Genomic DNA, 25,644 nt, shown 5'->3' with positions numbered 1-25,644 from the left:
ACAGTATTGACGCCTTCTTATACTATTTATCTCCTACTATAACATCACTTCATACCACGTGACATGCAGTATACGATATATCTGCTAGACAGCGTAGCATATACTAAAACCGATTTCTGATCGATCACATATAAGTTTAGTACTGTTATCACACATACAAATCAGAAATGAAAAATTAGACAGGCTGATTAGTTATCATACACATATTACTTATCTAGAAATTAAATTGTTTTTCAACAATATTATAATCGTATTTTATAGAAGAAACGGAAGTGATAAAAAATGCTAAATTTATGATTATGAGTAAGCGATTTTGTTTTTTAGAAGCATAAATAAATGAATATTTAAGTATTTATAACAAACGTTTACTTATACATACTGGAAGAGAAATATAAGTAATAGTTAAGAAAGCTTATATTCGCATTTTTTTTTCTATCATGATTTTCCTTTTGATTTTAAATTTAGCAGAATAAATATTTTTGTTTCATTTTTTAGAGGAAAAAATGATGTAAGAGTGAGAAAGGGAAATAATATTACAGCGCATAAGTAAAACGAATCGTATACAAAAATGTAAATCTATATTTAAAAGAAATTTAGATTAAATTTTACGATATAAAAAACTATTTATTACATTATTTAAATTGTAACAGATTAAACTAAGCAACATTTTGATAGGCAATGAAATAAATAAATCTATATACCGAAACATTTTTTATATATTTTCATTAAAAAAAAAATTATTAATAGAAATTAAAACATTAACGAAGAATATGTGATTATGTTAGACAATTTTTTAATACAATATTGAAATAACCTGTAGTTCACTGTAAAAACTGGACAAAAAAAACCTAATGGATTAAAAACTATAAGATTGTCCAAAAAAATAAAAAATAAAAAAGAAATAATTCTTTTTCGCTTGAAATACGGAAGGGTTATTTAAGGGTAAAAGTCACTGCTACGTCCAGCAATATTTCTAAGAATGGAGACATATACGTCGTGGTTACAGGAGTTAGTCGGGTGATGGGTGACTGAATCTAACGGATTCTCAAGGGACGTATCTGTCCACACTTTGGACACATGACCCAATTCCCCTACTATTTTGACCTTACGCGTAATAATATCACTACACTCTATCTTCTATAATATATCTATCAACCTCATAAAACATAGAACTTAACTTTCTATAAATGGTAGTTAAGTCAAAATATATATATATATATATATAAAGAAATCTCATTTTAAATTTAAAAAAAAAATCTTTCATGAATGAAAAAATAAATAAATAATTTTAAAATAAAACTTTTTTAACTGTAACCTATCTAAACGTTAATTTTCCATGTTTGACATTACTACATAATACACATACAAGAGACAGGAAAATCATTTTTACAGCAACGTGTATTGTATACAAGAGTTCAATGGCAATACGTTATTTTTAATTACGTAGAACTTATTGCCAACAACATTCAATCAATAATTCTACTTTAGCATTATTTAAGAAGGACGCATAATCAGAATAGATAAAATCCGGATTTTAAAATTTTACGATTCAATATTTAAGAATTTCTTATAAAATCAATCTGGTTTTTTTTCTTTAAAACAATACTAGTTTATTTTAATATTTTCAAAGAAAATTAATAATGTAATAAATGTGGTTCATGCTGTAGATAAAGTTTTTTTTCTTCAAATGCATTTTTGTTTCCGTTCTATTACAGAATGGGAACAGAACTAGGAGTAAAACATTTTTAAACGTTTCTTGTTAAGTGTTAAGCTATCAGATCCCACCATCTGAGTTTAAATATTTACATTTTCAGAACTATATAAAATAATATATTCAAATCAATAATTAAATATAAATTAATGTAATAATATTTTGATTGATGAAAAGAGAAAAACTCAACAGATATTATGTACTTATGCAGAAAATTATTCGATGGGTTAACTTGAGAAAAAAAAAAAATTATTACAGATTAATACTGACTGCTATGCTGAGTAATATTAAAAATAAATAATTTTTAAATATAGTATTTATAAATAAATATACGTAAAAATATAAATTAGAATACATTTTAATATATTTAAACACATCCGTGTTTTGTTAAAACACGGATTTAATTTGTCAATTATTTTTTTAATACTCCAAAGTTTTTAAAATAAGATAATCATTTGATCAAGGCGGTAAAAGCAAAACCTATATTTTTTTACTGAAGGTTTTTAATCTTTTTTTTGGAATTGTACTTTAAGTACTGCATAATTAGATCATTAATATTTAAAAACTCTATGGCGTATTTGAAATAAAAATCTGTTCAATGCAAAGCTGGTTATTCAGTCTTTGCGTTTTTTTGTTGTTTTTTTTTATATAAAAGATTGCAGTGCAAGAACTATAAAATATAATAGTTTTTAAATATTCATAAAAAATCTTTAAATTTTGTCAAAATTTCTATCTAGAGTAATAGATAAGCATACTTAATATTAATACCAATTAGCTAGCATACTTGCAGGAATACATGATATTTCGTTACATCATGATCCAATCAAAGGGAAATTAAAAGTCGTATTTTCATGTAACATATTACTTTTAAGTATTTTTATTTATATGTAATAATATAATTTTATCAATTTTTACCATAGTCATTTGGCAAGTTTTTGGGCTGACACAGAGATAGCGCAATTGTGACCAAATGACTACTATGATACTCGTGAAGTACGATCCTTTATATAGCTGCTGCAAAGTTTCAGATGCCTGCGACTTGTAGCGATCAAGTAAAGCAAACGAGTTTTCACATTTTCTGAAAAATGAATATAATTTAAGCCCGAGCCCGTTTCTAAAGTAATTTTTTTAAAAAGTTTTAACCTCGACGAACACACAAAAAGAATTAGGTTTCAATTTAAAGCATTCTTCTCTTTCTGATAAAAAAGTTTATAACGGAATTAAAATATGGTCGAACATTTATTTAATATGATGGAGGCTCAGGACGCCCAAAAATGCAACGACCGACCAAACCGTCACAAATATTTATTAATTCCTGATAAATCATGGTCAATTGAAAGTAAGCAGGCTTGCTCACACCGCAGATATCTAAAACGGTCGTGTGAACGACAATTTACATGACATGCGGTAAGTTTCTTTGATGTTTTATAATAAGAGATGAAAAAGTATTCACCATTAGACGCAGTGACCAAATAGTGTGAGGGAGTAGGTAAAAGTACGCCAAAAAGCGAAACGGTTCCACCTGCAGGAAAAGTCATGGATTTTGAAATTCTCGTAATGTGGTACTCACAGATCACCTCGTAAAAGTCAGAATCATCAACGAGTTATATAACGATTTACTGCCGGGTGACTGACGGGTGATATTTAGGCTGAATGTCCACATCTGGCGAAAAAAGGTGCTCTTTCCACACGATAATGCGGGTTCAAACACGTCTTGGTTTATCGTTGCAAAACTCCTTGACCTACATTTAGAAGTGCTTCTACATCCGCCAAACTCGTCGACTTTAGCTTCCAGCGATTACTTTGTAGACTCTAACCTTAAAAAATGGATCTCTGAATGAAAAATCACTTTAAAAGATGTCAAAGCTGAGACAATCAGTTATTTTACAGAATTGGAGAAATTGCATTATAATAAGCGTATTTAAGGGTTGAAAAGTCATTGATCTAAATGTATCTATGTGCAACGTGACTACGTTGAACATTTTTAAAAGAATTCTAAAAAAATGTTATGTTTTTCTTTTATCAGGCCGAGAGGTTTCCGAACGACCTTCGTGTTTATACCATTAAGAATATACGTAGTATAAAAAATGAAGAGATTAACTAAAATTTTAAATCGTAAAAAATATTTTGTTCAGTAGTAGTTTAATATTACTTTGTACAATATGGAAAATTAATCGAAAATGTATTTGGCTTAGCATAATAATAACAACGAATATAATGTTTAACCACTGTTAAGTGAAAATATGGTTACGTTATAGCTAGTTCAATTATACATGAAATGAAGAGCAATTTAATTACATTAAATGTTCATAATACATAGTTTGTGGTTTATAGTAATGGTTATTTATGCAATGTACAATTTTAATTATAATTAATATAAAATGTATCAGAAAATCATACGTTAGTTACTTTTCGAACTAAATGGTTAATTTATATTCCCTCGAGTATTTTATTATTAAAAAAATAATAATTTTAAGGTTAAAGGGCTCTTTTTATTTACAAACAAAATGGGGAAGACATTCTATTAAATTTTCTCTTATTAATATATGAGTATATATGTATATATAAAATAGTGCTTGTATGAAATTAGGAACGAAAATAAACTAGAAAAGGTGAATGTATAACATAATGCAGTACATATTTCAGTCTCTTTATAAATGAATAGTTTATAATAAAACGTTAATTAACTCTAAATGCACAGTAATGAAATACATTTATAAACATCGATACATGAATTTCCTTTAAAGTACATACGTTAAAACATTATTAATTAGATTTTTATTTAATAGAATTAAAAAAATTACATACACCAATTTTACTTCAATAAATATATAACCGATAACCTCTATTTAATAATATTTCTAAGCAGAAAGATTATTATTTTTTTTTAAAACATTAAACAAAGTATTTTCATCAGGATTTATATGTTTTAGATATTTTACTTAGATAATATCAATTAAATATTTAAATACTCCTAATATTTTTTTGTAATTGCCGACTTTAGGAGCACAGTTAAAAAAAAAATATAATAACATATGTCAGATAATTAAATACCGTGATAAAAGAAGGTTCAAAATTGAAAATGAAAAAAAAAATACATGAACAGAAATGATTATGAATGCATTTAACAGAATTACGTTGTAAGATATACAAATAAAATTGAAGAAGTGCCTTGTAAAAGATATACTTCTTCTTACGGATGTGAGACATAATCAATAAGAAAAAAATAAAGAGAAAGGTTAAAGTAATTTAAAATGAGAACAAGAAAGCGATTAAAGAAGATTAATTGGACAATGAAACAGGAATGAGGAGAGTAAATAAGTAAAAAGGATACGAGAATAAAAGCTTAATCAGAACAATTAACAATACGAACTGCGTAGCTAGGAAATACCATAAGAAATAATTGAAACAGTACTAGAAACATAAATAGAAGGTTACAAAAAAAGAAAAGTATTTATTATAATAAAAAAAAACTATTATACACTAACTTAAGAGAATGTTTAACGTGATGATATGACTTGTGAATAGTTATATCCAAGTGCACTTCTGAACAGAAATAAAGTACGAATGCAAAAAAAAGGGATGATAAAGCGAGAGGATTTGAAGTATCGTTTACAAAAAGAATGGAAAAGGTTTAATGGATAAACAAGACGAAAATAAGGAAGTAATGAGATGAGTGAACGAAAATATAAGTTTAGGATTGTGACATGTAACTTGAGGAAAAGAGTTGATTATAATAGAAGGGTCAGTAAAATATGTAAAAAAAGAGAGACTACTGAGTACAAATTATAAACGATCAAAAAAAAAAAAGGAAAACAGGAAATCAAAATTTATCTGGGAAAATGTACTACAGAGACGGACATGGTTCAAGGGTTCTGCATCAGTGAAGATAAATCACATGAATTTAAAGTAGGATGCCGGGGCCTCCGTGGCGCGAGTGGTAGCGTCTCGGCCTTTCACCCGGAGGTTTTGGGTTCGAATCCCGGTCAGGCCTGGCATTTTTCACACACGCTACAAAAAATTCATCTCATCCTCTGCGGAATGAATTGCTTCAGTGCGGACCCGGAGGTAAAAAAAAAAAAAAATTAAAGTAGGTTGGATTTTACGAAAAATTCACTTGTTTTTTAGTTATCAGAAATTTTTCGTAAAATATGCTCTCTATTTTCACTGTTTTATAATCTTTACGTCCATTTTTTTAATATTTTTTTTCTAGATATGTTTAAATTCTAAGATTGGTAGGAAGATTTTTCAAAACTTATTTTACAGAGATCGAGAAAGTAAAATGATCAAAATGGAAACACTCCTTTGTCCGTCCATTTTTTGACGTTACAAAATTTTTCTTAATTTGTTCAGGAGGGAATATTTTCTAACGTTTACTGAGCAGTTAAGAAATACATTTTTAAACTATTTAAAACTTAACTTAAAAAAATATCTAAATAATTTTTTTTTATTGTTATTATGGTAAAAGAAAAAGAAAAAGTAAGGATTAGATCTGGTAAGAATATTTCCAACTTAGCACTTGGGATATGATGAAATATAAAATTTTATTTAAATTTTACGATAATTCAGTATATTTCCATTTTATTTTTTTCGTAAAAATTTATTTATTTATCTAGTTTAGGTAAAATTAGTTAAATATTTTGGTGTGAATCATCGTAAAAAAAAACCTGTTTTATAAATTCAATTAAAACCCTTTCTCTTAATAAAATTTATCTTCTATTCTCAACCAAGTTATTATTATTATTTACTAATAATCATGTCTTAAAATTGCAATTTAAAGAAAATTCATTTTTTCAACTCTTACACAATTAATACCTCAGTTTTATTACTGATATTTGTTATTATTAAACGATATTAGATATTAACTAAATTTATGAGAAAATATTTTATTATCATTATAGAACAACATAATTTTCGAAAAAAATAATTTTTTTTTAAAATGATAGTCAATAATAATTTTATACTACATTCTGTAAATATTTTTATAATTTTAATTAAAATACAAAAGTTCAATAAAATTTTGTAATGTCTGCAGCATAATTATCATTTTCAAAAAATATCTGACAAAAAAATTTAAAAAGAAATATTTAAAAATAATTTTTTTTATAATTACAAATTTGTGTTAATATTTATGGTTTTATTTGTTGAACACAACTGAAAGACAGTTTAAAAAAAAAATTAACTCACCTTTTTCTAAGTAATAATACTTGAAGTCATATAAATATCATTTAAAAAACATCACAATTTCATTAAAATCTAAACCAGATAAAAAGTCAACAGGATTTTACTTTACATTATTTATGATTCTAATTTAAATGCATCATACGAGTATAACTCTAATGAGAGAAGAACGTGCTTCTGTATTTTCAATCATTAAAGTTTCATTTCAATAGAGGGAACATGACAAATATCTCTTTTCATAAGAGTGTACATCGATAATGATGAATAAAAATGAAAAAAATAAATACATTTGTGACGAATTTTATTTTGTGAAAAAAGTATAATTTTTTTTACCTTTTGCACGTTCTAGTTTCAGTTTCTTTCCAATAAATAAAAATTTGTCAATACACTCACCTGTAAAGAAAACAAAATAAATAATTATTTTATTAAAGCAATAAACAAAAGATAAAAATATTTCTTATTAATATTTATTTTATATATTTAAAAAAACGAAGAAAATTTAATAGCATCAACTTTAAAACAACTATACTGAATTATACTCTTGTAGAAAAAAATATCTTCCATTCATCTACAAATTTTGTATAAAAATTCACAAAACTTTTAAACAAGACATATGCATGTATATATATATATATATATATATATATATATATTGTCACATATTATTTTCTTGTTACATATTACATTGGTCTTCAAAAGGAAAAAAATTGAAATTATATGCATTAAATAAGGCTTTGTTTGCCCAATTTCAAATTTGCAAACCAAAACTGAAATCAATAAAATGGTAAATAATATAATAATAACTTTCTATACGAGAAAAAATTAATTAATTAAAAATTACAGTGGATGTTCAATTATAATGACGGATTTTTATATTTTGCTCTCATAATGTCTAGAAGGTAAACGAGACTTATTGAAGAAATACTTTCATGTCAAAAACTGACATGACTGCTCTTCTCTTCTTCCTGACAACTGTGATCATAATATCTAAATATAAGCAAAAAAAAAAAAAAAACAGTGTAGCTCAAAAACTTTGGATAAATAAAGACGTCATCCTATCTCAAGATTTACAAGAGGCTTAAAAATCAGTTTGAGGTGCCTCTTTCTCATTCTCTCTCTCACACACTCTCTCTATTACTCTCTTTCAGAATACAGTAAATGACTAGTGTAGATTATTTAGTTCAGTCTTGGAGAGTTGAAAAACTGAGCCATACAAATTTTTGACTCAGAATTTCAGTGGGTGAAGACAAACAGGTATAACTGAAGCACTTATCATAAAAATAGGCCAATTATCACTAGATAAATCTTTTAAAGAAAAGTAAAATAAATATTCGTGTATAAAATAGTAAAAAGAAATTATTTCAAACTTTGTCGTCAAAAATAAATGTATAATTCATCTTTTAAACAAAAAGTAGATTTGTTGCTGTCATTCAACCTCTGAACTATTTGAAAAGGACGGAATTAAGTTTTTAAATTCCATAATAACTTACGCTGGGTACATTATTTCAATACAAAGTTAACACAAGTAAATGTAAAGTAACAATATTCAAAGTTTATTTCCACCACGGACACCAAAATCACATACATTTTCATTTGAAAAAATAATAATTTTTTTTTCGTGGATTCATAAGGAATAACAAACCAGGAACAAGGACTCCTGAAAGTTTTAATGAATAAATAACTTATCGATATTTAATGAAGTGTTTTGATTAAAAATTAAATTTTAAAAACCTTTCGTTCGATTCAAGGACAGCCACCCGCTATTCTGTTTGTTTCATCCATGAGTTTTCGGATCTCGTATAATAACTGTTTTGACTATAGAGATGAAGTAGAATCCCAGTCTCTACACAAAACGGTTATTTAAATATAAACCACCGCTTTTGAGTAAAATTATTTTAGCTACGAAATTCTTTTATATATTTGAATGTCACTTGTAAATAACCTGATAAGAGTAAGAGTGAAATTTATAGTGGCCATTGAAGAAGAAACAATTTAACCTTCACGGAAAACTTTTTTTTTTGTAAATTTATTCAAGTGTAAAATATTTTATTAATTTATGAAATATTTTCTGATGTTCATTAATAACAAAAATGCTGGTAATATAAATTTCTATTTAATTTTTCAAATAGGTCAACGTTGAAATATCATATTTTATTACTTTTCCAGCGAATAATGTTAGAATAGTTTGTAAAGGGAGTATAGTGATCATGTCAAAAATGGGGTATTGGGTTTTTATAAAACTTTACGTTTCAGGATCCAGTTAGTCAATCTACACCAAAAATTCTTATGTATGTATGCATGCATGTACACCTGTGTGCATGTATGTGTGTTACACTAGTTTTGTTCTTATACCTCAGGAATGAACAAACTGATTTTCTTCAAATCTGATTCAAATATCTTTATATGTGATCATAATTATTTTTCAACATTTTTTAAGGGGACAGAAGAATATCGCAAAAAATCTAAATTTGATTTCCTTCAGTCATTTCAGAGAAAATTTGTTACCTACAATGAATATATAAATAACCCAAAATAAGTTTTGTAAAAATCAGCAAATAACAAATCAAAAAGAACCTCTTAAAATTGAAATATATATATATATATTTCAATTTAAAAATATATATTTCAAATTTTAATATATATATATATATATTTTTTTTTGTTTTATATCCCATCGGTTAAAATATTTTTCAAAAATCTTTTGAAAATTTATACTTCATAATATACAGAGCTATCAAGAAATGTCTACTATTTTTTTGCTTTTTTGAAAATGTTCTCTTTCTTACTTCAGCCTTTATTTTTGTTATTAATCGTAGAGAAAGTCATTCAATTCTTGGCCTTAAGAACAATAAAAACAACCTTAAAGCGTCGAAATTGAAGTAAAAATTGAAAAATTAATGTTATTTTATTTTAAAATTCTTTAAGTTGGTTTGATTTTTTCATTTTTTTTTGTTGTCAATAGACCTAAAAAACATTTCTCTTACGAAAAAAATGACCTTTTTTAAAAAATCCAAATTTGTGAACCTCGTGATAATAGTATAGAAATACCGAAAAATGCGTAGATTTCTAACAAGCTTGAGATCAGGCTCTTTAAAATTCGTGACTACGTATTTAATTTAATTCTATACCATTCAATTATTTTTTTAATAAAGATTTATTGTTAAAATATTAGTATTACATTTACACAACAACCAAATAGGCATTGATTATAATAAAAAAATAAAAAGGTAGATCGGGAAAACCAAAGGAATATCGTGAACAAAATTAAAAAAATAATCATCGAAATCGATCATTTTAATCTCTAGTAAACCTTGAAAGTACATAAAAATCAATATTCGAGTTGAAATGAGAGACATTCGTCTTTTCTAAAGTGAGCAAAAAAAAAAAAAATTAAAATTGAGAAATGTTAATGAAAAATTTGAACTTATAGTAGGAAGAATAATGAGTTTGTAGTACTAATATTTGTAATGAATGTAACTGTTTTATAGAATTAGTCAGTCAGTACAGATGTAAGCGATAGTAGCAAATAGTATGAACATTCTTTCTTGATATGTTATCATTAAAAACTTTTTTAATTCACCAGCTAAAAACCCTCTAGTTATGAAGAAAATACATCGGTGTTTTAATTAAATGCTATTTATTCATACGTGTCAGACACATTAAGATGAAGGATTAAATTTTATTACATATTTCATAAAACTAACAAAAAGGAATATTGATTTAAGCGTACAACAGTGTTATGGAGTTATACAAACAGAATACTAAAGAGAAGTGGTTTAAAGACAATTCAGAATCAGCATACACATCATTATCGATTGTGTATGCTAGGTTTATGCAAATCATTTTATTACCTTCGAGTTGGCAGATCTGTCTTCCAATCCTTATTTTCTTCCTTTTCTTTCCTTTGTTTTAACCTTCCTACGATTCTGAATGGTATATAAGTATGAAGCCATTATGGTGTTCACCTTAACACATCCTTTATAGCTTTACTTAGCTTAACTGTACGTTTTGATCTATATTTCTAATTATATCATGCTTAGAACTATGCATTATAAAAAAAACCTTAAAAAAAGTAGTACATAGATTATCTCTTTTTGCAGCATAAATACTCCTAATTATTACTTTATGTTTTATTTTTTCACTAAAAACACGTGGATAATTTATATTATCGTCTTACCATGCATTTTTCGTAAGAATAATTTTTCCTACATGTTTCGCCGCATCAATGTATGAGCAACTTCAGGGAATGAAATTCGTCTGTTTTGTCAGTCTTACACAAAAAAAGTCACATAACATCACATCAGAATATTACATATTAAAGTATATATTTAGTATATATTTACGAAAAATTTCCAAGACATCCGGTCTAAGTTTAAGCCTGAGAACTGATTAAATTTCTGCTAATATATATATTTCATTGTCAAAGCAAAAACATATTATCAGATTCAAAATTTATTTGTTCATTTATGAGTTTTAAACCGAGTTATATCTTGTTTTCATTTATTTGTAAACTTTCTCAAGCGTTCACATTATAGCCTTTATTACAATCTTTTATTGTCTTCATTGTTTTATCAATTACATTATATTCATGACCCGTACTCAAAATATGAAGTGTATTATTTAATTTTTCTCCTCTGTATTTTTTTCTCTTATTTTATCTTTATATTTTTCATTCATAAAATAATTTATTACTAGTAAAATAATGATTATTTTAAATTAAATACAACTTAATAGATTAGATTATTCTAATTTATTTTTAATTTCGGTTTAATATATATATATATATATATATACACACACGAGGTGTGTGAGAAAAGTAATAAAACTGAATTTTTACTTACCAAAGTTTTTATTTTTTTCAAACAACAATATTATCCCCCTTCAAAGTAGTTCCCTTGAGCAGCTACACACCAGCGGAGTCGTTGTTTCTACTCCTGGTAGCAGCGCTGGAAGACTTCAACTGAAAGGGCTTTTAACTGGTCGGTCACAGTCTTTTGAATGTTCTCCAGAGTTCCAAAATGACGTCGTTTTAAGACATGATTCAAATTTGGGAAAAGGAAAAAGTCACAAGGACTCAAATCAGGTGAATAGGAGGGGTTGAGGAACCGTAGGAATGCGTTTTGAGGTCAAAAATTCCCTGATGGAAATGTCCGTGTGACAAGGGGCATTGTCATGATGAAGCATCCACTTGACTGCAATATCTGGTCTCACGCGAATCACTCTTCTCCTGAGCCTTTCAAGGATACCTTTGTAACACTTGGTTGACAGTTTGTCCTGGAGGAACATATTCTTTGTGCATGATACCACTATTGTCAAAAAAGCAATAGATCAGCATGGTTTTGATCTTTGATTTGCTCATTCGACATTTTTTTTGGCCGAAGAAATGACGGAGTGTGCCACTCTTCACTTTGCCGATTTGATCGTACTCAGGATTCGCCTTCAGGATTCATCACTAGTGATCACACGATGGAAGAATTCTTTGTCATTGTCAATTCTCTCAAGAAGAACAACGCACACGTTTCTTCGACTGTCCTTCTGTTCCGTTGTGAGGTTTTTCGGCACCAATTTATCATGTCCAAATCGTCTGTCAAAATTTGATGTACGGTGAAAGTGTTTAAATTTAACTGTTCACTCATCATCCTTATTGTTAAGCGACGGTCTGATCTCACACGCTCAACGTTTTCTTCAGATTTTGAAGTTGAAGGTCTCCCTGAGCGAGGTTGATCTTCAAAGTGCTCTCGGCCTTCCAAAAATTATTTGAGCCAAAAAACTTGTGCTCTTGATAAGCAATGTTCCCCATAGACCTATTTCAATTTTGCAATCGTCACACTTGTGTTACCTAAGTTTAACACAAAACTTGATTGCACAACGTTGATCTAAATTCCGATGCTCCAATTTCCTAACACACAACAAAAACACAACTTCATTGATGGCGCTGTAAAAAATAATGTGTTGGCTGATCGGAGTTGAAACTCGTACTGAGCATGTGGAAGGGATGAACAAACCGACCTGTCACAGAGCGGTAGACACAGCGTTGCCAGATCGCTTGCCAATCTCATTACTTTTCTCACACACCTCGTATATATACCGTAAAATTTATTATACCGTATATATACTGCCTTCCACAAGTAGCATATTATAGTCCCGCGCTAGCTAGGCAACCATCGCCTTGAATAGATCTGTGCCAATTGGGATTGGTTATGCTATACTTTTGTATAATACTGTTAACCAAATATAATTATTGATGTTAGTAATTTTTTTATGCAATATTTAATTTACAATTCAACGCAATCAAGTAAATTTGAATACCCAAAAAAATGACCCGCAGAGAGAGGTTTCTACTGAAATCCCTCAAAGAACGGTATGTATATATATATATATATATATATATATATATTATACAGTATACATAAATATATACTATACTATACATAAATAATTACATACAAAAGTAGTTCAAAGAGCATTGATCAAAGTCCAAAGTTTAGAATATGTAAAGCAAAAAAAACACCAAAAAATAGTTTAATCAATCCCGCAACGAATAACTAATCAAATAAAGAGACAGTGAAACAGATTAAAGAACTAACAAAAGTAAATAGCGAAACGATATGAAGAATTTTGACGATGCACTCACTCCCTAGGGAAGCTGACTCACCTCAAATATCGGAGAAATTACAGATCTAATATATGTACTCGCTTTAGGGGCCTAACGTTCTCGCTGTTATAGAGGAAGTTGACCTGATTTACACAGAGAGTAGGGAAATTCGCTGTGCAATATGTTTAGAATTGTATATTGCAGTCTATTCTTTCGGCATTAGGATGGTTTCCCTGTGGGTATGTTGGGCGTTGCTCAGTAGTAAACTAAAACGTTAATTGTTGACTTACAATTGAACGTGCTTAGTTTCGTTTATTTGAATCAATTTTGCGAGAAACGTAACCGTTCTTTCGGTAGAGAAACGTATTTTTCTCCTTGAACACATCTTTTGTGAAGTTATCAAGTATACTGATTTAATGAAGCATAAGTTTTCTGAAAAGTTTCCAAATACTCCTGCTCATCAACGTAATGCAGTTAAAACTCTTATGGAAATATTTCCGGCAGCAGGCTCTGTTTATGACACTGATTTTAGATGGAAGACCACCTAAAATAAACCAACAGAAGCTGCTTGATATTTCGTATGCTAAGGTCGAAAGCCCATCAAAGTCATAACCTAAGTTAGTATAGTAGCAAGGTATCGGACATGCTATTGAACATAAAGCTGTAAGAAAAGAACTGAAACATTTCCCCTACAAAGTAATGTAATGTGTATTCAAGAACTGAAACCTACAGATCACGCAAAAGGCTAAGTTAATTTCAACGGTTTAAAGGTTTTATTGTCTATACTTTCGTAGGTATCCTCGACATTACGTTTTTTTAGAGATGAAGCATGGTTTTATCTGGAAGGATATATTTATTCACAAAATACTCGGCTGCGGTCGACAACTAATCCCCATTAATTACACGAACAATCTTTACACGAAACGAAAATTGGAGTGTCGATCGGTATGAGAACCCCCATAGCGGGTTATTTTTAAAAATACAGTTTTAAAAATCAGAAGTATTTTTTAAAAATACAGTTTTTAGTGATCTTTATTCGGTTGATTTAACAAACTTCATTAGTTAGTTAAAAGAAGTGTTAATTAATCAAGGTTGGTTTCGACAAGATGACGCCACAGGGAACATAGATAACAGATTAATGAGTTTTTTTACAAAATGTCTTTGGTGAACGAATCATTTCGCGGGGTTTGTGGCCTTAAAGATTGCCCGATCTGACTCCCCTAGATTATTTTCTATAGTGGAGGGGTAGTGAAACAAGCAATGTATCGCAACAGACCACGTGGGATTGAAAAATTAAAAACCGCAATAACGGCATAATACGAGACATTCCAGTACATCACCTGGTTAAAGTGTTTGAAAACAAATTGAAACGTATGCAGTGTAGTATTTATTGATGTTGGAGGAGGTCATTTTCAACACCTTTTATAAACAATTCCAGTTATTATAATATCCTTTTCGATGAAATAATGAAATAAAAATACAAAGTAATAATTAAGAAAGTTTCGTCACAACACTTCCATAATTCTAATGTACAGCAACTTTCGAAACCCTATGTATTATTTAAAAAAACTGTACGCCCCTTTTTATTAATTATTATCAAACCAGTTAATTAAATTTCTCTAGCTTTATCAGATGTGTGACAGGCTGAATAAAACAAATTATGACTGGTAGATGACATTTAAATAAAAATGAAAAAAACTATATCTCGTAAAATGGGATATACAAAAAAAGCCATATGAAAAAGTATTTCTCATATAAAATGATAGTAATGTGATTTTAAGATTATGAGTTAAGTACCGCAACAAAACAATAGTAGGTAACATGACATAAATATGATATTACTAGCTATCGAAAGTAGCTGTTAATGATAATAACAAACATCTCATGCCAGGAATAACAAGGAAAATATGTGAGAACTAATTTCTTATATGGGCCGAAAACATAGTGGCCGCTAGCTGGCTAAATATTGATTATCAATATGTTTCCTTTTAGAAAACAACTTTCATTATTACTACCTGAGGTTTTAAATTTGTAAAACCTCAGGTAGAACCTGAGGTTCTACCTGAGGTTTTTAAATTTGTAAGAAATTCTAAAATTCATATTAAACAAAACAAAGTAATTATGTCCCCTTTCTATGAAATAAAATCTATTATACACTATTTTCAAAAACTAGAAGGAAATAATATATACGAGTATCTTACAAAGAGAAAGAAAGAATTTCAGGGCATTCTAAAAGAGAAAATAAAAGAGAAGTTCATATAAGCATGCATCCGAAAAAGATTCGTTTTCAAATTATAGCCCTCCCTGAAATTATGCTTCAAGTGTCAAAGGAAGCAATGCTAAAATTGTTGGATTTTAAAATTAAAGAGTAATTTCTATCGTTTCATGTTCCTTCTACCTAAAAAATTAGGAATAAAACAGGTTACAGTACTTTATATTTTGTAACGTTTTTATAAAATATTTTAAAATGCGCAAAATTTTGTACATCAAATCTAAAAAAAATTGCCTAACCCGACAAAACGTTTTTGCGTTTACAATAATTTTCTAAAAAAATTACTTAGCTAGTTTTGTGGCTTATTTTATCAAAACTTTTCAGATAATAAAGTCATATGAAATAATCAAATTTACTTTTAAGTTGCAAGAATTTTAGTATGACTTTATTTTAAAATTAGACCAGGACGAAATTTTTTGCAAACTACAACTCAAAAATTAAGTGTTTCCTGAACTACGTTTAAATTTTTTTTATTATTTTCACTTGTGGAACATGTTCTGAAAACTTTTCGTTTCTTCGTGGTACGGTCTGTATATTTATGTATAAGTACAACAGGAATATTTAAAATTAAAAAAACAAAGAATTACAGATGTGGTTTTACTGCCATACTCAAGTAAACCTGAGTGAGTTACATGTAATATCCGAGAATAACATACCGTTTACAAGCGTAATTCATGCATATTTTTGACCAAAGTTTTTTATCTAAAGGTAGGTGAGTGGTTTATGCAACGAAACAATTTTACATTGGTTTATGATGAAACTAAAATATGAAAATTAGTGAGAAAATTATATTTATTTGATTGAATATTTTATTTTAAAGTACTTTTTAAAGATATTGTTTAAAACTTCAGGGCCGTGAATTACTCCAGTAAGTACAGAAGTTATTCTAAAAATAACAAAATCCCATTCCAGACAGCAGAGAAAATGAAGCAGGAAAGTGATATGGTTTTCTTGTTTTCTATTTCAATGAACAGGATTCTTTTGCAATAAACATCATTAATCATCATTATTCTTTTTCTATTTAGTCTCCGCAACACCGTAAATTATTACTTCAGAGGATAAATGAGGATGATACGTATGAATGTAAATGAAGTGTAGTCTTCTACAGTGTCAGGTCGACCATTCCTAAGATGTGTGATTAATTGAAAACCAACCACTAAAGAACACTGTTATTCATTATCTAGTATTCAAATCCGTATAAAAGTGACTGCCTTTACTAGGATTTGAACCTGAGAACTCTCGACTTCGAAATCAAGATGTTTGCGAACATTATTACTAAAAAAAAAGTCAACTGTAATTAACGACTATTGTAGTAAAAATGGATTACATATATCAATGCCGTAAGAAAGACTTAAGACAGTTAATGTAAAGCAAAAAATAAATTACCATTTTATACTACGAAAGAATGTGTTTTGATACAGAAAGGAGAAAAGGTGATAGAGCAGTAAATAACTTAAAAATGGTTTTACGACTAATTTTTTATTTGTTATATAGTATATAAAAAAAATATAAGTAAATTTCTGAAAATATAATATTACTGATAATCAATGACATCCAAAATAACAAATTTATTAATAAAAGAAGTTTATACATTATATTAAATGAGATTTTATAAAATGTTAAAGAACTGAAAATCGTATTCGTGGTTTGCGATAGAAAAAAGAATGTTAAAATCATCAAGGACTAAGGATGTCTAAGTTTATTTTTTATATTACATAATATAACGAAAGAAAATTTGAATAAAACTTTATGATCGAACGTTTCCATCGGACTCAATTAACTCAATTTATATCGTGAGGGAGTTTATTTTACAGATGCCGAGGTATACGGTAGAAGTCACTAGAACGAGAGAAGGAATAGCGACTGAGAAAGAGACGACGAAGGGATGAGAAAGAATGAATGTGTTAGAGAGTAGGGATATTGGCGGCAAAGGGCTCTAGCCTGGCCGGCTTAGTTCAAGTACACTCTAGCAGCCCTTCACACAACAAATGGCTTTTTGCTTCATCTCTATCCGCCCTCCTTCATCATCTATTACGTTTTCCCGCTCCTTACTATTCATCAACCCTTTCTCAATTTCTCTCGATCCTCATATCCTTTTTCTCCCCCATTATTTCTACAGATTATTCTATTCATATTGTTTAATAAATCTCCTTCCGACATTTGTGAAGTACATACACCGACAATAGAAAACAAATAACGCAATAACAATACAAAATATTTTTAATTAAAATCTATAGCCTACCCAATGATTTTCTTATTATTGTTCAATTACGTTTTTATTTTTAATAAGTGGAATTAACTTTTTTTTTATTAAATTCTAGATTTTATTATAAATTCTAAGCTTGCGTATACAAAAGCTCCATTTTCCTTCTTTCTCTTATTTTTACACAAATAGGTCTATACATTAATAAACGTTCATCAAAACATTCAAAAACATAAATCAACAAAATATTGAAGATTAACTGAACTGGATTTTAAGTTTATTTTTCATCATAACCAACTTAAAAAATCAACAGATTTAAGCTTAAAAAAATTACTTGAAAATGAAAATAAAATAATTTTATTCAAAGTGAACTCTCTCTATCATTCTAATGAATCCATTATTCATTTAATAACATAAGTAGAGAATCTTATTTTTATTATAAAAAGTTTGCTACCATTTTTCTTTTTCTTTTTCTTCTCATCCGAAATGAGTTTTTCCCAATATCCTCTTATTCTTTATTAATACGAAATTAATTATAGAAATTTATTTAAAAATAAAAACGAACAAATTTTGTATTATTTATTTTATAGATATCCAGAAGTATTCGAAAGTTTAATAAAGTTTTCTTGATTTGTAGTCTAATTTGTATCTTGTGCATTTACCTGCCTTTGTTACTATTTTTTGTTTCAATTGTTGCTTTTTATTTACTGTCGATGTCTTAATGATATTACTGTTTGTCACATCCTTGCTTTCGATTTATCTATATTCGCTTATTTTGTCTGCCTTTTATTTATGTTTGTGTTTAATTTTTCATTCGTTCGTTTATCTATTTATATTTATTTATTTATGAGGAACTTCAATTTGATAAAAAAAATTAAATATATTAGACATATTTGGTCCATAGATTGGACAAGTTACAGAATCAAGTGATGATATTACTTATGACATAATGATCGTTTGCTGGATCTATGTTATTACTATAAGTATGTTTATTAATATGGACATACACTGTAACTATAATCATATTGTATTTGTTTTCGTGAGGGAGGTCATCATTGATGGCACTCTCTCATGTGATATTTTACCATGTATTTACTGATGGTTTCGTCAGGAGAAACAGACTGTAAATTTTTGTACTATAGCAAAACGACAAAAAAGAAAATTGGAGTCTAATATTATTCATGCGGTTGTCATTCTTATGATGATTTTGTTATGAATCGTTATTTATGTTGTTGGTATGGATCGACATAAAAGGATTAATTAGAACCAAAATGGACAGAATTATGGCCAATAAAATAATTATAAAAATAAATTAATGTTAAAATATGCATTTTTTTGGGCCTAATTTGGACCTTTATTGTGAAACTTTCTGTGTAGGATAACTAATACTATCCACCTGTAACTACTTTTATAAGTGTGTGTGTATATATATATATATATATATATATATATATATAAGCTGTACAGAATAAAACTGTATAAAATAATTTGCAATGCTACTAGAATATTAATTTATTTTTAATATAAACATAAAAATTCATCGATAGTAAAATTACTCAGAATTTTTATAAAGTATGTAATTTAATTCATCAACCTTGAGATTTTTTACAAATGAATTTAAATTACACGGGAAGAAAAAGTGTTCAAGCATTTCCCACAATCATTTATAAACTATAAATATATTAATCTTTATTTAACTGTAATACAATATTTACAATGAAAATTAATTTTTAATACAAATCAGAAAAAATTCCTGATTCAAGACTGTCAAACGTATAATTTTTATCAAAAGTGTGTTCCTAAATTACCGAATGGTATTTGGTAGTAAATTCATTACATAAGAAAAAATTTCCTATATTAATATGTCCGAAACACTTATCGGTTATTCTGTCTTTTGAAATTTAATGTCCTTATAAATCTTATTATATTCAGCATAGATAATTTAGTAAATCACAGGTTCCCTTACCTGAACTGATAAGGAAATAAAAAGGATAAGGAAAAAGGTGGTAGAAAAGGTCCCGCAGAGGAACTACAATATGAAATAAAATACTCCAAGTTGGAGTTGTTTATTTTTTCTCTTTAAGAGGAAAACTAAAGGCTCCGTGTGGGGACATTGTTTTACTCAGAGTTCTTCAACTGATCCAAATATCTTTTACTTAGTTGTAAAAAAAAACATTAATGATAACGATTTTGGACTGACCAATTTTGATACTTACTGCAATAACAATTGAGTTTTCTTCAGGAGAGGAAAACTGTTACACGGATGAGAAATATATATTTTTTTATATAAATACCAGTTAAGCTTTCTTTTTTTATCAACTCTTATTATAGGTGACTGATTCTTTAAAAAAATAAGTAAATCTCCTTTTTCAATATTTCCTATGATTTTTTTTTAATTAATTAAAACTTAATCTATAAATCAATGATAATAAAAAAGAAAGTGGAATACATTTTTAATTTAATTTAACTAGAACATTAAGAAGGAGGAAAGAAGTTACCTAAACTAATTACGTAAGTATTAAATTGAATTACAAAGTTTGAAAATTTATAATAGGTAAAAACTGGTAGAAATAAATTAAGGAGAGTTTGAAAGGTTGATTGAAAGATATTAATCAAAGAAATTAAACTAATACATCGCCTTCAGTAAAGGATTTAAAAAATCCGTTTATTGTAGGTATTAAAGTATGTGTGTACGCGCGCGCGAGAGCGTATGTGTATATGTATACGTTAATATTGGGAAAATTGGTTAAAGGATTGATATTTGAGGGATGGTTTGGTTTTGAGAGAATTTTATTAAAGAATGGGTAGAAAATTACTTGGTGTTGAGTGATTGGCAACGAATTAGAAGTTACTACTATCCCAATAACTTTGTTATTTTGACTTGTTGGGTCTACCAAGTTAAGACAGCTTATGGAATAGACACTAGAATCAAGGAACATATTTTTACTTTCTATGTAATCAATCGAACTTTTCATTATTGGAAAAATAAAAGATTAACTGTACGCGCGCGCGCGCACACACATACATAACAATTAAAATAATAAACTTTTATTTTTTTATTTATTTTTCTTTATCCAAATATCGTAAAGTAACAATTAAAAGTTTTGTATAATAATAACAAAAAAGCGTTTGTACCTTTATCGTTGATATCCATAAAAGATTTATTTAAAATCTTCTAGCTTATTAAAAAGTAAGACGTAAAAATTGTTTTGTCGTAAAATTGTTAATTGTAATTATATTAAGTCAAAACTATTTTTTGTGTTTGTTACTATTTATTTCAATAATAGTAACACATAAGCTAACATAAATAATGCTGTTTCTTCGTCAATATTTGAATACAATTTAAATGTTAACCAATTTAAAAATTCTTTTAAACTCATGACACTAATGACATTTTCTTATTTAATCAACAATAGGTCGGCATTCCCGGGTTCGATTCCCCGGTCAGACATATCGTATGTTAATACGCTACAAATTTCCACCTGGCTAATAACCATAGTTTTCATGCCGACACTTTTATAAAAAAAAAACTTGAATTTTTATGATAATGTCTTTCAAATAACAAAAATTTTGCCCCTGGCTTAATGCTATTACAATTACGTAATAGAATTTTAAACAATGTAATTGCTTAATAATAATGATTACAAAAAGGGGAAAACAATTTTCAAGTCATGTAAATATGTAAACCGACTTACTTTTCTTTTAAATAATGTCCATTTACCGAAAAAAATTACAACTGATATTTCTGTTTAACCAATTTTAACTGTGCAGGAAAGGGAATCATGATTGATTACACAGAAAGCCGCCAACCTGACTAAAATTAAGGGTAAATTTAATTTTATAAAACTATAAATGGTCATCAAATAAAAGAAATGTAGTTAGAAAAAAATTAAAAGAAAAATCCTTAAATAATAATTAACCAAAATTCATACCAGTAAGAGGATACTCGCCTGCGGACAGTTTGTCTCTTCCAATTCCTGTTTATTTTTGAATCTATTAATTTCTTCTTCATGGCAAACTACCTTGTAATGTTGTATGTTGTTAACATGTAGATACACTGTTATTATAATCATTTACTGTTTGTTTTCGTGGGAGGAGTCATCATTGGATTGCCTGTCATGAAATATTTTAACATATTATTTACTTATGATTTCGTCAGGAGAAACCGATTGTAAATTTTTGTACTATAGAAAACAAACAAGTTTAGTTTTTTTATTGTTGGAGTTCGGATCAACTGCTCCGGTTTCATATATGGTGCCAAGTTGTCACCTTCTGGTAACTGAAAGAACTTAACTTTTACTTAATTTTTTACTATAGCTTAGTTGAACAGCGATCCTTTAAAGCAGTGCAATTATCCATGCGATCTATTTCTTATCTAGAAGTTGTACAAAATGCCAAAATATTGGCCGAATTTCCTATTGGATAGAATCAGGTCTTCTATTCCTACGCTAAATCAATCAATAAACTTTATTACTGTGTAAGATTGAAACTTAAAACAGCATTTTTCGTGAAGTTTTGGTTTATGTTTCTAATTAACTACTTACCGCTAACTATATGTGTAAGAAATAGCTCCACGGTCTCCTGTTCCATATTCATTTAACGAAGTCGATTTATGTACTCTGCGAGTTATCAGAAATTTAATTAAGAATGTGACCATTTTCTGCCATTATAAATGAATGGTAAAGCTTGACTAAATCATACATGTAGAATGAACTTATTTCAATCAAATATAGCAATTTTTCTTATGTTTCTCTTATTATAAAAAATTTACCAGTATACCAGTCCCTATTGAAGAAACGTTTATAACTTTTGGCATTTAATCACAATTATTTATTTGACATTTAGTCGCACTTATTTTTTTATTGATAGCTATTCACTGAAAATGATATAAATAAAAACAAAATTATTAGAACAATAATTACACGCTCCCTTTTTAGTGATCTATTTTTAACCGACTTCAAAAAAGGAGTACGTAGGGAAAATGGGAATCCTAATATTCAAAATGTATACTTCACGTTAAATTATGAAATACGGTGTTCTGTAGGGCATAAATGTGATTTTCTGTACAAAATACGTAGCACCGTTAATAATATCAAAAATCGAGATATCTCATCTTAAACGTTTCAGACCCAATATAATTATATATGATATATAGCATTGGTAGGGAAAGTTGGAGTCTTATGATTCTATATACGTGCACCAAATTACATAGTCTTGATGTAGGTTCCATTTTTTTTTTTAAATAAGAATTTAACGTAAATCCTCTTGATAAATTTTAATAAACGGAACGATTAATTTTGTAAATGACAACAGTTATTTATCAGTTAATATTTGAAATAGAATTTTTTCGAAATTTTATTAATTTTAATTTACATCAGAGAGTTTTCCTGCTTTTTAGGAAAACCATGTTTATAATTTACTACCTGAGAATGTATTTTAAAAAAAAATTATAAGTAATACAAATTACTTTTCTATTACACATTTATTACCTTGTGCTGTAATTTATCTTTAAGTTTGTTAATTAATTTTTAAGTATTTATATATAATTTATCCCCTGCATTCTCATAAATAACAAAAGTTTTGACTTTTAGTTTTCAGACAGCAAACATTTTATTTTCCTTTTATTCTTGTTAATCAATCAATAATTGTTTTTTATGTAACAATTATATATTTTTTTATGTACATATTGCATTGCATAAGGGTATTTAATCATAATTATATTAGTATATATTAAATATTCTTTTTATAATTATTTGATAATTTATAAATAAATAGTTAAAACAAAATATATTAAATATTTTTGCTTAAATTTCCAATGGAATCCTGTTTACATCTAGAAATTTTTTTTTTTATTTACTCTTCCGAAGTTTTTAGTAAAAGATTTCAGCAGACAAGCAGTGAAGCAAATAAAATCAGTACAGTTTTCTTTTGAGAGATCTTTTAATCTTTTAAAATTTTTTCTGAGAATTCCGTAAAAGGGAGTGGTTATAAATGCTGCGCTATAGAAATATATAGTATTTCAGCTAGTACATAACAAACATAATTTATACTTTTATTCTAAATTTATTATTATTATCTTTCTTTGTTGAAAATTATATTTAAACTAATATATTTTACTTATAATGTTAGTACTGTAAATAAAATTTTATCTATACGAAGGATAATTTGGTAAGCTGATTTATTGAGAAAAAATTTGTAGACCTATAATGTAACTTATCGATCCTGAATTAAAAAATAATATCACTAATATATATATTTTTTTAAATAATATCTTTTCGTATGTTATATTTTCAATGTTTTATTTTTAATACATAAAGTAATAAAAGAAAACCGGCTCAGAAAAAAAGGAAAAATAACCAAGTAAAATATTTCTTTTAACAAATCTTTATTTTTAAAAATAAGGGTAGAATTTAATGAAAACAAAATTGACCTAAACGTTTATAAAGAAAATGGACTTTCTAAACAAGCTATATGAATGATATTAAATGACTTTGTATAAATAATATAATGACGGTAAAATATGCTCCGTTCAAAGACGAGGGGAAAAAATTATTAACTGCTAAGGTTTTTGTAAGAATTATGAGTTTAAAAGCTGCTCTACCCCTTCAACTTTTTAAAGGATCCACAGTACAAGGAAGAAAAAAGTTTAAGCGGGATGGAAACGTTATGAAAAAGTTTTTAATATAATTTTCTGTACCCTTAATTTATAAGTAGAATGTTTTAATAATTTGAAAGCTTTTTAAATAAGTTATTATTTTATTTATATTTATTTATTTATTTTAAAAAAACTGAATTTTTAATTGACTGAAAAAAATTTATTCTTAAAATATTAATACATTTTTTATATTTATTTTAAGGTCCATAATTAATTAATAAATACGCTGAAAATATGAGATGAATAAATTAAAATAATTTGAAAAATTAATTGAATATTTCTCAACGTTATCTTTGACCAAGATTCTGTTGTTGGGTTCTAATTAACAGCATATCTTCAGCAAGTGATTTATGGTTTTAATATGCTTCAGTTACACTACAACGAAGTTGGTTGGGTACCAGTATCGAATTAAGAAAGCTATTCAACGTAACTTCCCATATATGTATCAATATATATGAATTAATTCTACTCTATATTAAAGATTATTTTATTTTATAGAAGAGGATGTTAAGGAAATCTGAAACTCATAAGATAAAAAAATTTCATGTATGATCGATGTATGTGATTAAAATAATATAAAACAATTTATCAATTTTGAATAAAGTATTACATCCAGGACGAGTAGAAAAATACTTAAAATATTAATACGTAAACTGAATTACTATTTCTCCGACTTAAGGGTGCGAATTTTATGATGATATGAAAGGGATGCACGGAGATTACAGACTTCTTTTTATTATTATATTTATCATCATCATTTAGTGTTCTGCCTGTTGGCAGTCCCTGGCACCACTGTTGTCTAAATCTGTTTCCGTCCCATGTTTTTCTTTTTGTCCTATAATAACTATCATTAACCTTTATGTCATTTATTAACTTCAGCCTTTTCCTTCCTCTTCTTTTCTCACCTTCAACGGAGCCTTTAATAATTATAGCTATTATTCCTTTTCCCCTAATTATATGCCCGATCCGATTTCCTTTCCTTCCTCTGATAGTCACCAATAATATTCTATCTTCATTTAATTCTTGT

The sequence above is a fragment of the Lycorma delicatula genome, chromosome 4, assembly GCF_047948215.1.
Source record: "Lycorma delicatula isolate Av1 chromosome 4, ASM4794821v1, whole genome shotgun sequence".
Lineage (NCBI taxonomy): Eukaryota > Metazoa > Arthropoda > Insecta > Hemiptera > Fulgoridae > Lycorma > Lycorma delicatula.
This window is presented reverse-complemented; position numbering follows the sequence as displayed.